Source organism: Gorilla gorilla, chromosome 8 (genome assembly GCF_029281585.2).
Source record: "Gorilla gorilla gorilla isolate KB3781 chromosome 8, NHGRI_mGorGor1-v2.1_pri, whole genome shotgun sequence".
In the NCBI taxonomy this organism is placed as follows: Eukaryota; Metazoa; Chordata; class Mammalia; order Primates; family Hominidae; genus Gorilla; species Gorilla gorilla.
Window position 1 is genome coordinate 60,756,734 of NC_073232.2, and position 12,028 is coordinate 60,768,761.

At 33.4% G+C, this 12,028-nt stretch overlaps 1 protein-coding gene across 1 annotated transcript in view; it reads left to right on the forward strand.

The window, feature by feature from the left end:
• PCDH15 (protocadherin related 15) overlaps positions 1 to 12,028 on the forward strand; it is a 1,796,064-nt gene that overhangs the window by 698,663 nt on the left and 1,085,373 nt on the right. The window contains exon 4 of the mRNA XM_055352068.2: positions 5,318 to 5,368. The gene's annotated coding sequence lies outside the window, so the exon portion shown is untranslated. The remainder of the gene's footprint in view (positions 1 to 5,317; positions 5,369 to 12,028) is intronic.

The following is a 12,028-nucleotide window of genomic DNA, read 5'->3' on the forward strand; positions in this document are numbered from 1 at the left end:
GAGAAGACACAACCAAGACACAAACATTCCATGAATTTATTTATCTAGAGCAGATTACAACCATTTGGGGGAGAGGGCAAATATACATCCTCAGTAAGGGCACTGATACTTCGCCCAGAAATGATATATCTCCTGGTTTGTTGTTATATTAGTCCGTTTGCACACTGCTATAAAGAACTACCCGAAACTGGGTAATTTATAAAGAGAAGAGGTTTAATTGACTCACAGTTCCACAGGCTGTACAGAAAGCATGGCTGAGGAAGTCTCAGGAAACTTACAGTCATGGCAGAATGGCAAGGAGAAGCAAGCATCTCTTAATATGGTGACAGAAGAGAGAGGGACCAAAGGGGGAAGTGCTACACACTTTCCAACAACCAGATCTCCTGAGAAATCATTATCGCGAGAATGACAAGGGAGAAATCTGACCCCATAATCCAATCATCTCCCACCAGCCTCCTCCCCCAGCATTGAGGATTACAACTCAACATGAGATTTGGGTGGGGACACAAAACCAAACAGTATCAGTGGTGTATCAGCTCTTTCAAATAGGGTAGTGGCACGCGCATCCACATTTGTTTTTTATGTGACATGATAATATATGAAAGTAGGTACAGAGCTTATTGATTAAGTCCAACAACTCAATATCAAGATATAAAATAAAATTCATTCTTTGAATATAAATGAGACAGTCATTTGTTTGTTTGCTTGTTTCAGTTACATTAAACTACTGGTGAATTTGAAGCTGTGATTTCATGAGCTTTTGGAAGAACGGGTCCTGTAACATTGCAAAAAAAAATCCTTTGAATGGAATTTATCAATATGAATATTTGGTAAATTTGCTTAATAAATATTTATATAGAAGACCTTCAGATGCACAGTTATAAAATTATGATTTTCTGATGAGAAGAAATTAATGCATTCCATAATAATTAGGTTATCTCCCAAATACATTTTATAGGATTTATTCCTAGAACTTTTGAAATAAATGACTACAAATGTTTCACTTTTATTTGCTCAAACTGATTTATTAAAAGAGACAATAGGGATCTTAACTATATATTCACAAGCATTATCAAGTCATTTTCAGTGAGGTTTTTCTATAGAAGTAATGGATTATAATATGAGTCATATAAGGACTACATAAGACTATCTATGTAGGTGCCAGGTAAATTACATTGACTACGTGTTAGAAAAAAATGACATTTATTTAAGGTAGGAGTAAATCTCTAAAATAGTGTGGTCATGAAATAAATATATGTGTGTATGTCAGTTGCTAAAATATAAGGCAAATTCGTGAATAAATCACATTATTAGCATGTATATTGCCACCAGATGATAAAATTATCTGTGTCTTATAAACACCAAAATCTACATTCAAAAGCAATATTACATATATTTCATAGAGACTTGACACTGGTTGATGAGGTTCTGCAATAAAATTGTACCAATTAAGCAGTTCCAGAAAACTGTAACCTTAATGCACTAGCTTTGTCCTATTTTATTTTATTCATTTATTTATTTTTGGGACAGGGTCTCACTCTGTCATTCAGCTCACTGCAACCTCCACTTCCCAGGCTCAAGCGATCCTTCCACCTCAGGCTCCTGAGTAGCTGGCATACAGACGCCACCACACCAGGCTAATTTTTTGTAGAGATGGTGGAGGGGGGTCTTACTTTGTTGCCCAGGCTGGTCTTTAACTTCTGAGCTCAAGTGATACACCTGCCTCGGCCTTCCAAAATGTTGGGATTGCAGGCACGAGCCACCACACCTGGCTGCTTTGTTCTATTTTAATATTCACTTGGTTATTGTTATCACAAGGTCTAGAGCACAAATGATATCCTAAATGTGAAAATCTAGTGCTGCATCTTTTAATAATTAATTCCTAAAGCAATCTGAACATTGCCTGTTGACCAATACTATCATAATACTCTAATTACAAGATAAAGGGAAGAGCTTTTTGGTAGCTTGGTTTGCTTATTCTGAAACTAAAATATTTTGTGACAAGTTTACTACATTGAAACTGAGACATAAACTGGGTCGCTAAAGGTTAATTTCCACACCATGCTCCTATTCAGTAGTGAAATTCATATCTAGAACAAGGTATTGTTGCCATTTATACATTGTCATATATAAACTTTTTGTTTAAGCAAATTGGAATATATCTTGGTGATGTTTGTGTTAAAAAACCAAATCATGGCAATGCTTTTAATGTCAAAGGCATTCCTGAATAAATCTGTAGAATGCAATTTTTATTTGTAAAAGTAATGGATCAAAATTAATTTCTTCCTTTTGAAATGCAAACAAGTTTAACTTTTATCATTTATTCAGTTACCACCTTAACTAAATACTAACAAACTTTATCCTAAACTTTAGATAAAATCAACAAGGATTGTTTAAGACTTTGCTCAAATCTCCTTCAATCTGCCCTGTTTATTAAATATTATAAGTTTCAGCCACCCTACTCACAACCTTCTTTTTTTACACTGACAATTTTCCCCTTAAAATTATCACGTTCGAATATTATATATAATTTACTTGTTTTATTTGTGTTGCACATTGTTTATTTCCTGGGTATTGCTGCCAAGTAAGTGCCGAAGTAAAAGACTTTTAAAAATGTGTTTACTGATATATTCCGGTTGTCTAGGAAGATGGCAGATACACCTGGTATATAGTGATCAATAAGTTTGAACATGCCTTAAATAAGTAAGTAAAATATTTAAACAATTAGTGACAACAACACAGTCAATCTTTTGTGGATGTATATGTTTTAATTTTTTTTCTTACAGTTAATTGCATAGGCAGATAAAGAATACTAATTGTTACAATTGAGAAACATTTTAGGGAGGCTTTGATTAAATGTCTTTTTTTTAAGCACTTTATTATTAGAATGCACAGCAAATTTTAAGCAACTCTAAAAATTATTTTCTACTGAAATACATATTTGAAAAATATGTCATTCCTTTGTTAGAAAGTTATAAGAGTAATACAAATAGAAAGATACAATCTTTGGTCGGGCACGGTGGCTCATGCTTATAATCCTAGCACTTTGGGAGGCCGAGGTGGGCGGATCACAACGTCAGAAGTTCGAGACCATCCTAGCTAATATGGTGAAACCCATCTCTACTAAAAATACAAAAAATTAGCCAGGCCTGGTGGTGGGCACCTGTAGTCCCAGCTACCTGGGAGGCTGAGGCAGGAGAATTGCTTGAACCCGGGAGGCGGGGGTTACAGTGAGCCAAGATCGCACCATTGCACTCCAGCCTGGGCCACAGGGTGAGACTCCGTCTCAAAAAACAGAAAAGAAAATTATGGAAGGGAAGGGAAGGGGAGGGGAGGGGAGGGGAGGGGAGGGGAGGGGAATTATCTTTAATCATGATCATGAAGTAAAAATAAAACCATTCCTGTGATAATTTATAAACTTTATAAATTTATTTTCTCATTCTTAGAAACAGCTGAAAAAGAAAGCTAGCACCATTTAAATAGATATTTGCTTTCGTATCCTTGTGATAAATAATAGAATTTGAAATATTAAGACAAAAATTAATGAATTAAAAAATACCTTAAGGATAAACTATTTCAGCATCAGTTATTTGCATCATCTTAATGTATTCGGATATAACTTAGATCCACTTTATATTCATCTAATTTCCACAAATAAATACTCTACGTCCAGCAAGTGAATTATTTACAGGAACTTCATACAGCTGAATTTCTTTTCGTGTAATAATACTTTTTTTAAATGGCAATCGTTACTTTTATGATAGCTTCCAATTCCAGGCTTGTTATGAATGTGCTGCATGACTTAAGCAAGACTCTATCTTGCAGAAAAATGGAGTTCATTCTCCATGATCTCCAAGTTTCCTTCCCCTTCTACGATTTTGTACCTTTGTCTCTTATTGTACCATATATGATTTCGCTTTTGTAGTAAAACACTTAGCATTAACAAATATACATCTACTCTTTTAATTTACCAGTTTTGTATTTTTTAAATGGACATGTTATACTGAAACTATGGTTAGAACTAGAATCTTTCATGCTACATGTTATCTATATATTCAGGATTCAAAATGTTTCTTGTACTGTTTTCCTTGGGACTACATTTTAAAAAGGAAAGTGCTTTCATAGGAGTCTGCCTCATTCCAGGGAGTAAATAAATACTCGTTAGAACAATGCTGAACTAGGTATTTATTGGATACAAAATTCAGTATTCCAATAAGTACTTAACTAGGTATTTATTGGCTAGAAAAATGATACAATGGATTATATCTTTATCTTATTGAGAGAAAGAGTTGCTGAAAAATCTGGGAAATATAAATAAAATATAGTGTGATTATCATCCTGGAATATTCCTTAATTATCTTCTCTTAAATATTAACTTAGATATCTTGTCTCAAAGCCAACATAATAAATTATAGTTTTTTCAAGATATGAAAATAACCCTAGTTTATTATTGTATTATTTTATCCAAAACTTTATTATGATATTCTTCAAAATATTACAGTATGAAATATATCATTCTTCCATTTTTAAATAAATGAACATATTAAATATATGTACTATGTGTTAGATTGTTCTTGCATTGCTATACAGAAGTACCTGAGACTGGCTAATTTTTAAGAAAAGAGGTTTAATTGGCTCATGGTTCTGCAGTCTGTACAGGAAGCATTGTGCCAGCATCTGCTTCTGAGGAGGCCTCACACACTTTTAAACAACCAGACATCGCGAGAACTCACAGTCACCAGGACAGCACCAGGCCATGAGGGATCTGCCCTCATGACTCAAATACCTCCCATCAGGCCCCACCTCTAACACTGGAGATTATGTCTCAACATGAGATTTGGAGGGGATATCCAAACTATATTATACAGAAAGAAGGATTTTTTCATAAGCTATTTTAATACCCAGGTGTAATCATCAAATATATTCAGTTATATTTATTGCTCAGTTTTAGGTAAAATATCTAGCATATCAAATCCAAACACAATATGCCTTATGCATTATTTCCATATTGCTTGTGAAATTTGAAAAATTAGTTTCCAAAATGATCTAATATCTGAATCTAAAAGCACTTAAAGATAAAACATTTTGTGAACACAAAATTCAAGTAGAATTAACACATTTCTAATGGTACACACACACATTACATTTATTTCTGGCTGTAAGAACATACAAAACAAGCTATAAAATATGTAAACACCAGAAGTTATAAAGAACTACTTAGTAGTTAACAAATAGTTTTCTTTTAAATAATACATAATTGTTATTTCTATTCAAATTAGAAAATGCCTTTGACTGAATAAGTTCTTTTTATTTACAGGAATTTGCATTGTCATGTTTTGAAATACCATTCCAAAGACCTGCAAATAAGGTATGCTATGTTTTATTTAATATTCAAGTATATGTTTAAAATTTCATGTCAACAGCTTACAAACTAAGAGCTGTATCTCAAAAGAGAATCATAAGTAGAGTGTTGATTTTTGAATTCAAGTTATAACTGTCATCGATATGTTGCAATTACTTTGTGATTGTTCTTTCCCTTTATTGAAAACCCACTTGTATAGAGATGTCCACTATTTGCTGGTTTATTCAAGTACAGTATTAATTGTTTGAAGCAGAATGCAAATGTTTGTTTTGCTTAATTTATTTGCCATCCAACAAAGACTTTCTTGCCAACATATTATGTGGCAACTGTCATGCAGCAATTCATATACAGAATGTAACTCATGTAGAAGCATTTATCCAAATCCAACAGCCACAGGAGCAAGACCATGGGAAAGTATGAGGTAATCAATATTAGGAAAAACATAAAACCTAAAATCTGAATTTGGGTTATAGTAAGACCCTGAAAGTGTTCTTTTTAAAATATATGTGTATGGCTCTTTATTCGCAATATGTAATTGCTTATTGGAGTCACATAAAAGCACCTAATATTAAATTGAATTAACTTATTACCTGAGATTTTAATATTAGAAACACTGTTTTTTTTACTTTGTATATTATTAGGGGAAAATATTGCATTTAACAACAAAAGCATTTGGATATGCCAATTCACTTATTTGTGGCTCTTTTCTCTTCGAAGAGACTCTTGTAACCAATGTTGTTCTGCCTGAGTGGTTGCTAAAAGGAAGGAAGAAAGTGCAGAAATATTAAAATCTGAAAAGTAAATGTCAATCTTCAAGGCCCTGGCTTTTAGGAAAACTTAAGGAGAAGAAACATTTTTTAAAAAAACATCTTATTGGCATGACTTGGCATTCATATTACAAGTAAAAATCTAGTTCATGGAGCTAAGCTATTTTTTTTTTTTTGGCTGGGAAATTCAGTTGCACCTTAATCTATGGGATAAATCAAGAAAGAAGCATTGTAGTTCCTTATTTCAGTCATGTTTTCATTCTTATATTCTCACCAGAACTTTCAGAAAAGTCAACAGCTGGATAGAAGAATTTGGAATCTTTTCAAACTCGTATATCTCAGCTGTTTCTACTCTAGTTTTTGAAGGAGGCAAAATTAGATGTGAATGCTTTATGATTATACTTTCAATGCAGGTTTCTAATTGACTATAGTAAAATAAAATTGAAAGTTAAATAAAAAATAACTGATTTGCATTTATGTTTCCCTACTTGGTTTCTTTAAAAATACTCCTGGGCGTGGTGGCTAACCCTTGCAATCCCAGCACTTTGGGAGGCAAATGTGGGTGGATCACAAGGTCAGGAGTTCGAGACCAGCCTGGCCAACATAGTGAAACCCTGTCTCTATTAAAAATACAAAAATTAGCTGGCTGTGGTGACACGTACCTCTAGTCCTGGCTACTCGGGAGGATGAGGCAGGAGAATCGCTTGAACCTGGGAGGCGGAGGTTGTGGTGAGCCGAGGTAGTGCCACTGCACTCTAGCCTGGGCAACAGAGCAAGACTCTATCTCAAAAAAAAAAACAATACCCTTAGATACCCTTAGCTATTTTTCAATTATAGTATCACCAATAGCCAAATAAATTTTAAAAGAAAAGTAGACTAACGTGTATGGCTAAAAAAAACCTTGACTGATTCAGCTTGTTCTTTTTAATAATATATACCTCAAAATAATAAGAACTATTGTTTCTTTGGTTCCCAAACTATCAGTAACCAAAACAGAAAGACAAATTGCAATAAAAACATCCCAAATTAAACAAAATAATGTTTTGCAGAGGAAATTTCTTGCCTCTTTTAGGAGTATTATTAGTTGGCATCGTATAGTTAAATTACTAAAAGAATCTTTCTGGCCTCTGACAAATGAGACAACAGTGCAATGGGGGCAAAATCCTCTTCTCTAAGCTGTTATTCAGAGAACAGAAAGTGTAAAAATACAGTAGTGATGGAATAAGTTTTTCAAATATTAAACTTATCTCTTGTCTTTGAAGTATTTGTCTGAGTATAGTACAATGAAGCCTCACCCAGACATTCAGCTCAAGAATTGCTGTGACTTCCAAAGTCTTCAACCTGAGTGTTTAGATCATTCTTCCTACTGCCTGAGTGGTAGTAGGCTAGGAATAATCTGTAGAAGTATAATCCCTGAGGCAGTAAATCTAGGATTTCTTATAGATGGGCCCTTCACGGTTGACTTTTAGGAGAAGAGGAATTATGAGTAGCCACAATCCAAATGATTGGTATGTGCCACTGTTCTACTCTTATCAGGGTAAAATGCGGATACACTGTAGTTATTTTTATTGTTCATTCTAAGAAGCTGTCTTCAAATATCTATTTTTATGTATGTCCCATATTTAAAAGATAAAAGAATGAACATCATGCTTTCTTATCTGGATTTTTATTCTTGATTCTGCTGTCAGAGTGATGAATATGTATAGATAGGCACGTTGCAAGAGAACTTCTAAGAGTGATGGAGGTAAGAAAATATTTAGTATTCTCAGTAGCAGATAAATGAAAAGGAAATCTGTTGGTTACATTTGGTATTCAGTTCTTTTAATCAGTGCTGGTAAGGCAGGCTTCCAGAGTGTTTTAGAATATTTAACATTCACTAGTTATATACAGGCCCAAAGGACATTAAGCAAGCAGAAGGTGCCTGCTTTGGTTAACTCTATCTCTTCTATTTTTGTAATGCTCTATAATAAACAGACTTCCTTCATTCACATGCCATTTTTATTTCTTTATGACCTTTGGTTTCTTTCTGGTTGGCCATAGGAATAACTGAATTTTTAACACAGAAATAAAAGTCACTTTCAACATTGTGCTTGTTACAGGTATAGACAATCAAATAACTGATATTTGAACTACAAAGTGTTTCCAATTTGGAGTTCAACTTTCAGGTCAATCTGAATAACCTCTTAATTTTGTATCTCTTCTTTCCTGTGCTGTATCCTCTATTTCTAAGTCTGGCTAGCCCACATTACTTTTGTTTTGGTTTAGGTGGTTCATAAAATAATTTCTGTATGCCTCTCTACCTATGCTATCACTTAAGGCTTTCTTCAAGCATGACTGCTAAATTCTTCCCTAAACACTATATAGCCTTGCTAACCTGAAGTGTGTTTTACCCTCATCATGTATACTCTATAAGTAACCACAGATTATAAACCCCTTGTCTTCTAATTGCACTGAACAATATATTGCTTTATGAATGCACTTTGTTGTCCATTGACAATACATTGTATTAGTGTTGTCTCTCCAGCTAGATGACAAGTTTCTGGTGAGATGGGCTATGTTTCTATGGGACAAGAGACACAAAACAAAAACACTTCTGAATTCAAATAAGTAAAATGATCATGTCATATGTACCTGCTTAGCAAAAGTTTCAAGAAATTAATTGATAATGTATTATAATATGTGTATTATTATAAACAGCAAGCAAACAGATTACAGACTGTATAAACGCTGCTTTTCCAGTGATCAGATGATTAGACAAGTGAGGCTACAGTGAGAGAAATGTTTGACCTATCCACAATGTAACTCATCTAGAATTTAATAACTGATTTTCTTCTCCCTATAGTCACATTCTAAGAACCTGAGAAGAACAAGCTTTAATTCCATCACTTGTTTAGAGCTGTTGTATAAATAATTTAGAAATTCTATAACAGTTTTATCTGTCATAAGTATGAATTATTATATTTTATGTAATCTGGGAAATTATTACTCTTTATTTTGTAAAATGAGGAATAGAGAATGTTTACATACCCAACTCTTTTTCAGCATTTGTTAATTTAATTTAATCTCAGATTAAAATTTTATTGTTTTAATTTTTAAACAATATTTATATGCTTTCTCATGGAAATGCACCCCCACACCCAAAACACATACACACTAACCAAGCAAGTTATTCTGCTCAAGGACAAGTTACTTTATTAGCATCATTAAATCATCAGTGAAAATATGGAGATAATAGTTGGGGTGAGGACTTACCTCACACAAATAATTTACAGATTAAATATATTATTTTTAGTTAAAATATTTAGCTAAATGGCACTTAGCAAATGCTTAATAAATAGTATATTCAATCAATGGTAATCACATAAACATTTATGGTTAAATTTCTCATTGTCAGTGCATGATAATACATATTTCATATTTTTTAAAATCTGGGTATTAATTATCATTTTTGGTTTTTAGTGTATTTTTTAGAATTTTTTAAAAATTTCCTTTTTTGTATATTTCAAAATTCCTATTTACTATGAACACATGTAACATATTTGCTGGAATAAAAATTTTAAGCTGAAAGTTTTCAAGCTGAGGGCCACCTAATATACCCCAGTGGCTAATAATGTAGATAGTTTAAGTGTCAATCTAATTCCAATATCTTTGGATGATTTTCCCTCTCAATCTTCTACATTTCCTTGTCATGAATGTTTGAAAAGTCCAGGAGGAGATGTATTATGTTACATTTCTCATTAAGTTTGCCTGGAAATGAAATTTTAAAAATGTGATTTCCTTTAAATTGAGTAAAAATATCTTTTAGAAATAGGTGTGGTGGCAGGTACCTGTAAACTCTGCTACTCAGAAGGCTGAGGCAAGAGAATTGCTTGAACCTGGGGGGCAGAGGCTGCAGTGAGCCAAGATCCATTGCACTCCAGCTTGGGTGACAAGAGAGAAACTCCATCTTAAAAAAAAAAAAAAGAAAAATTATTATTATTTCCATTCTCACTTATTTTTTTCAATTAATCTCTCTAATTCAGTGATGGAATATTCCAGATCAATCCTCCATGCATCTCAATGTTGTTTGTTTAATTATTGGTTTATAATCACTCTTTTTTTCATTAATTTCCCTAATTTGGTGACAGAATATTCCACATAAATTCTCCATGCATCTCAATGTTTTTTGTTTAATTATTGGTTACTCTTTACTCTTTTCTTTTGATTTGTGAGAATTTTTTTTGCATTTTTTTTACTTTACTAGATACTGTGTTTCTTCTTTACCTGTTATTCACTGCTTTTTTTGATAGCTTTTAATTTTAAAATATTTTTCCTTGTCTTCAAGGAAATGACTTCACATTATTCTTACAGTTAGAGCACACTAATTTATTGACAAAATTAAATATTTGATCTACTGAGAAAGTAAAATTTATTTTACTTAAACTGTAACTAATCCAGCCTACAACAGGAACCTCCATATTCTTGTTAGCTAGGGAGGAGAAATAAATAAATCCAATTATATAATTGATCGACCTGTGCATTATTTGGTCTCTTTTGAATAAAAAATGCTCAGTCTTTTGGTGTTGCCAATGTTTCCTCCAAATTCTCTCACTAAAGTAGTGTCTGGGGGTGTATGTATGTGGGGTGAGGAACAAGAAGTGTCAGGTATTGTATAACTCAGAAAGTCCTCATGATCATATAAATAAAAATGTGTTAAGAACTATGCCCTCTGCCTCCTTTATTCTTTGATATGACATTCCTTGTTCCCCCAGACCTTTACATCTGAAGTCAGAGTCTCTACATGATTTGTCCTTGATTAGGGCACAGTAGTGACCAGCACTTTGCACTGTGATGAAGTCTGAATTTGAATCCTGCTGGCTGTAAAAAAAAATGAGGCACATTCTATAGCCTTCTTCAAAACCACCTGTCCTTGCTACAAATACCTGTTTTGGTCCACTTATTAGCTAAATTCTCTGCTAATATGATGTGTACAACACGTAAGAACTAATGACTGCTAATAAAGCTTAGAATTCAGAGTGCCTCTCTTTTTGACAATAATAAACTACAATGTTTACTTTGATGAGGCTTTCAGAATTCTCAAAGGCATGTGAAGGCAAGAGACCATACTCTGCCTTTGGCATTTACTTATCTTACATACCAAAACACCTCTCTCTGAATATATCACTCTTCTATCTAAGTTTTCTTCTCACAAATGTTGTAGGCTAGAAGAAGAGACCACACTTTTATTCACCATCCCCTCGCTATTGATCAGACATATAAACTGTAATAATCTCAGGAGAGATCTCTAGATCTGAATCCTATGTTGCTTTTGCGCTAAAGTAGGTCTGAAGGCCAGAAAATGCTCTCCCAATACAGTGGCCTTGCTCACAAGGCTACTGACTCACATATTAGGATAATGTATGTTCGAAGATAGAATTTGCCTATTTTTTCTCTCAGCATTTCCTCTAAAGATATTCCAATCTTTTCCGGACTGTCTAATGATCTGAATAGAATAGACGTGATGGTCTGGCACCCAAAAGACATGAAAAAACTCCTAATTTTCAGTTGCCTTTTGAATTTTGTTTAGAACATTGATAATGTATTTCTCAACCATGTCCTCTATTTCCTATGGTGCATCGGTGTCAAAAGGACCACTCATTTCCAACATGAGATAAGGTTCCCTTTTCTGATATTATTTTTCTCAATATGACCCCCTTCTTTCCTTGACTTGCTCATCCTTTTGAGTGTGATGCAATATCTTTATATTATGTATATGTACAATTAAGCATGAGTTTATGTGTTTTATTGAAGATTGAATTACAGCAGCTGTAGTTTTTCAGAGAAAGAGGACAACTTTAGGTCTAGATGAGTTGCAATATATTTTATGTAGATGGTTGCAAGTACCAAAGTCAAGAAAATT